At 39.3% G+C, this 4,815-nt stretch overlaps 1 long non-coding RNA gene and 2 other non-coding genes across 3 annotated transcripts; all 3 read right to left on the bottom strand.

The window, feature by feature from the left end:
* Positions 1-1,276: 1,276 nt before the first annotated feature.
* Positions 1,277-4,812, bottom strand: LOC129065770 (uncharacterized). The gene is made up of 4 exons (XR_008528619.1): positions 4,740-4,812; positions 4,514-4,650; positions 4,299-4,398; positions 1,277-1,466 (listed from the first exon to the last, which is right to left on the bottom strand). It is a non-coding gene; the product is annotated as an uncharacterized LOC129065770 (long non-coding RNA).
* Positions 2,879-2,951, bottom strand: TRNAK-CUU (transfer RNA lysine (anticodon CUU)). Its single transcript has one exon. It is a non-coding gene; the product is annotated as a tRNA-Lys (tRNA).
* On the bottom strand, positions 3,262-3,366 carry LOC129066114 (U6 spliceosomal RNA). Its single transcript, XR_008528651.1, has one exon. It is a non-coding gene; the product is annotated as a U6 spliceosomal RNA (small nuclear RNA).
* Positions 4,813-4,815: the final 3 nt, after the last annotated feature.

Genomic DNA, 4,815 nt, shown 5'->3' with positions numbered 1-4,815 from the left:
AAGCCCCTTTATATCTTAGCTTTGAAACCTCCCAGTGAGATTGCCAGGAATAGATGTACTGCTGTCAGTTATATGGATTTACTATTAACATTGTCTTTTTTATAGTAAATAATTTATAAAATTCTGTTTTTGCTGAGTTTGGATTACTTATAAAAAGTTTTTCATCATTAAATAATACTAAAAAATAAGATCCCTGACTAAAATGGAGGTTTATAGCTACTCTAAAGTGTCAGACACCTAGTGGTTGAGGTTAACAAATGGGGCCGACTATTAGGGGTTGAATTGTGTGCTCTAGAAAGATATTTTGAAGTCCTGATTCCCAGTACCTGTGAATGAAACCTTATTTGGAAATGTAATTGCAGATGTAATCAAATTAAGATGAGGTCATTGGGGTGGGCCCTAATCCAATATGACTGGTGTCCATATAAGAAGAAGAAAATGCCATGTGCAACAGAGATACTTAAGGAGAAAGCATGTAAAAACCAAGGATGAGATTGGAGTTACGCAGCTGCAAGCCAAGGAACACCAAGGATTGCTGGTGACGTCGGAAAGCTAAAAGAAAGAACCATAGAACAGATTTTTGAAGAGAGTGCCGGAGAGCATAACTGCCTATGCCTTGATTTCAAGCTTCTAGCCTCCAGAACTGAGACAATGAATTTCATTTGTTTTAAGCCCCCCAAGTTGGGGTACTTTTTTGTGGCAGCCCTAAAAAACTACTACACCCCCCTTTCTTAACTCACCAGTTGAACACATTTTTGAACATCTGTCATACTAATTTAGGTGCTCGAAATACATTAGTGAGCAAAGACAAAAATCCTGCCTTTATGGACCTACATCCGAAGGGCGTAGGAGTGAAGAGACAATAGCAACAGAAGGTGATATCTTCTATGGGAAAAATCGCGGATGGTAAAGTGGATGGTGGGGTAGTTACCAATTGGAATAGGGTGATTGGGGTTGGTGTCATTTCTTAGTGATTCAAAGAAGAAAACAGGTGAGTGTGAAGTAATAAATATATTTGGTATCTGTACCTTGTTCCTGACAAAAAGCTCCTAAAACCCTTATAATTTCCTGGATGATGGAGAGTTAGCATTTTACAGAGTTCCTAAATCCCTTAGAATTTCCTGGGTAATAGCATTTTTTCTTCTAATGAAGCAACTTCTGGTGGGGTCTTGAGTAGCTTCAGCGTAAAGGCTGGTCACCAGAAAGACCAAGCCATGATAAGAAGCTTGGAACTTTTAGCTCCACCCCACAACCTCCGGGGGGCGAAGAGGGGCTGGAGTTTGAGTTGTTAATCTACGACGTATACATGATGAGTCCTCATCATGGCAGAGTTCAGAGAGCTTTCAGGATGGTGAACGTGCCCAGGTGCTGGGGGAGTGGCGTTCCAGGAGAGGGCATGGAAGCTGCTTGTGCCTTCATTCTTTGCCTTTTGCATCTCTTCCATTTGGTTGTTCCTGAGTTGTAACCTTTATAACAAATAAGTAAGAAGTTTCCGTTCTGTGAGCCATTGTAGGAAATTATCAAACCTGAGTAAAGGGTTGTGGGAAACCTTGATTTATAGTCCACTTAACGGTACGCTAACTCAAAACATCGAACATTCTCTCTTGCTAAATGAGTGACTTGTTACTTTACTAATTTCAGCTTTATGCCTGCAATGAGTAATGAACCAAACTTGTTCAGCTACGGTTGATTTTTCGGTCTGGTGGAAGGGCATTGCCAGGGTTAAGAGACGTGAGGAGAGGAATGATGAATGTAGGCGACTGCGAAGAGGATGACTTGTTTCAAGGGAGAACAGAAAAATAGAACAGTAATAGCTTGCAGGGAAACTGGGTTAAGTAGTTTTTGTTCTCTAAAATAGAGAACTAACAGCATATTTGTATGTTGAAGGAAACAAGAAAAATCGGTAAGTGGGAGGAAAGCTGGTGGATAACACACAGAAGTATAGGAATTTGTGCCTTAGGTAGGGTTGCCTTCAGGTGGGAGCATGGATAGCTCACCTGTTTATCTAGTGAGTGAGATTCTGCGATGTACCTGAATGTGGTGGTGGTCCGGGTGTGTGAACATTCTATTTCTCATTACTTAAGAATTCTCAGGGAAGAGAGAAGGCAGAAACCCTGTCTCCTGTAAATACCTAAATGCTCATCTGAATTTTCACAGCTTAGTTTTTTTTGGCGGGGGGTGGTGGGGTGGTGGGGGGAGCTTCTGCTTCAAAGAGCCTTGCCCTTACCAGAATATAAACTTCCTAATAGCCACCCCGTCGGATGGATAGATCCCAAATATAGTCCCGAGAGCAATGGAAGAAAACTTGCCTGTACTGGTTGTACAAGTCTGGTTGTACAGAAAGAAACACTTCTCACTGTATATTCTCTAGGGGATATTCCCTATTTACCCTCTACCCCAGGACATGCCCTATAATAAAAATAATAAAAAGTAAAAAGAAAAAAAACAAAAAAACCCGACATTTTCTTCTAAGTCCTGCAGCCAACCCAGCTGCTTTTACATGAGATCTTTGCGTTTTGGAAAAGATGTCAAAATCGGTGCTCGTCTTTTGTTCTAATGGAAGTAAATATTGCCCTCTACCAGAAACTATGCAAGTATGCATAATACAGTAACAGAAAACGGGTCTCAGGTTTAAACCTGGGCCTTTCAGTTTCCTCCGCGCTTTCAGGACGAGGTTGTGGAGGAACCACAGAAAGGAAGAGGAACGTGTGCTTTCAAGTGCGCAGGCGCAGTCTGAGACCTCTCTGAGTTTTCAAGTTTTTTCTAGAGACCTGGTTAATATTAAAAATACTTCACACAAATTAGGTTTAAGACTCCCTCTGTAGCTATGTTTTGGAGAAACTTAAGAACAAATAAGGAAAACACAAAAGCTACCGTTCGCCCAACGTGGGGCTCGAACCCACGACCCTGGGATTAAGAGTCCCATGCTCTACCGACTGAGCTAGCCGGGCGCTTGCAGGCTAGGGTTACTTTTTGACTCCTTAATCATTATTTAGCTACATTAGGTTTTATTCTTCACTATTGCGTATAAAAAATTGTATCGTACTACTAAATACGCACTTCCGAATTATTTTCAAACACTTTTAAACTTTCTTTTTACTTTTAGTTGAATTTAATAATTTCTATTTCGTGAGTAAACCATGATCACTGAAAACTTACACAAATCAATAATTACAGGTTCATTGAATATTTTCTCTGAAATGTTTAAAATACTGCTTAATATATTATCTTCTTCTTAAGTTACAACATCTGAAAGGGATGAAAAATAAGGAACACTTCACGAATTTGTGTGCCATCCTTGCGCAGGGGCCGCGCTAATCTTCTCTATATCGTTCCAATTTTAGTGTGTGTGCGGCCAAAGCTAACACTTAATATGTTATCTTTAAAAAACTGTATCAGGGCTATCCGCCTTCTATCAAATGGCATACTGGATTCCTATAACTTGGGGGGCAGCATTGAAAAACAAATTTGAATCTCTAAGAGATTAGTTGCACTGAAAAAACAGCAGAAGATAGCTCTTTTCCTTTAATGAAATCTAGAAAATGAAAGAAAATGAAATTGACGAAGGGGATTCTGGTTCAGTTAAAATAAGGCCTTCGCGGAACTGCCTGACAATTGAGAGACAGGTCCCTCAGGGGTTATTATTATTCAGCTCAAATAACAGAAGCTGGGAGGAAAGAATTATAGAATCATTAAATATTATGATGAAGAATGTTAATTATAAGAGGAAAGAAGAAAAACTGATTTTGATTAAGTTAGGACAAAATAAGACGATGGAATAGTCTCCTATCGAGATTATTAAGCAACTATTTATATTAAGCGACTCTTTCCCAGATTAAAGAAACCTAGACACTTGAAGACTGAATGCAAAGTGTGGTGCTGGATTTTCTTTTGCTATGAAGGGCATTACTAAGAGAATTGCTAAAATCCATAAAAGCCTGTATACTAGAAAATAGTATTCTCAATTTTCCGATTTTCAAAACTGTATTGTGACTGTAAAATAATATTCTTTGGGGGAAATATACACTGAAGTATTTAATAGTTTAAAAAATGCTAGTGGCCTTCCATTAATAATCAGATTAAAATACAAACCGCTACAAAATCTGGTTCCATGTCCACCTCTCTGGTTTCACTTCCTGTCATCTTCCCCACTTAATCACGGCCAGGCCACAATGACCCACCAAACTTATATTCCTGTACAATGCCAAGCTTCAGTTTAAATATCACCAATTCATAAAGTCATTCTCTAAGTACCAGGCCTTAAGTTCACAGTAACATTGTCTCTTCTACCTTCTTACCATAGGATCCAAATATTTTGTCCATTTATTGTTTGTTGTCTATTTCCTTCCATTGTATGTAAACTCTATGAGGGACAGGGTTTGGTAGAGTTCTTGGGACCTATTAGAATTCAACAAATACCTTTAATTAGTCTTAACCTTAATTCTACTAAATAGTTATATACACAAAAAGGGTACTAATGCTTCAGTAAAATCCCTGAGCCCAAAAGTGATACCGTTAGAATGCAACTTCTTTCCTTGTGAGGACAGGAGGGTGACGGGGATGCCCTCAAAATACTGGGTCAGAATCTGGATGCCAAGTATGGAGGGAGACCGCTTTCCCGGGTCTTGGCTAGGATACGTCTCTGCTTAGCTAAAGAAAGAGTAAGATCGCAAAATTGAGGGGTAATATAAAAAATAAATAATTCCTAGGAAATGGAATAGAACAGCTTCTCAATTTACCTGATGAGTCAAAATGGTTCAGTAACACTCAAGACCAAAACTGAAGAGGAAGGACCCCCTGCTCTTCCCTAACCCC

This window comes from Pteronotus mesoamericanus, unplaced genomic scaffold (assembly GCF_021234165.1).
Source record: "Pteronotus mesoamericanus isolate MK-2021 breed Mesoamerican mustached bat unplaced genomic scaffold, CSHL_Meso_final contig_182, whole genome shotgun sequence".
NCBI lineage: Eukaryota > Metazoa > Chordata > Mammalia > Chiroptera > Mormoopidae > Pteronotus > Pteronotus mesoamericanus.
Note: the sequence above shows the minus strand (reverse complement) of the source record. Positions and strands in the feature narration are given on the sequence as shown.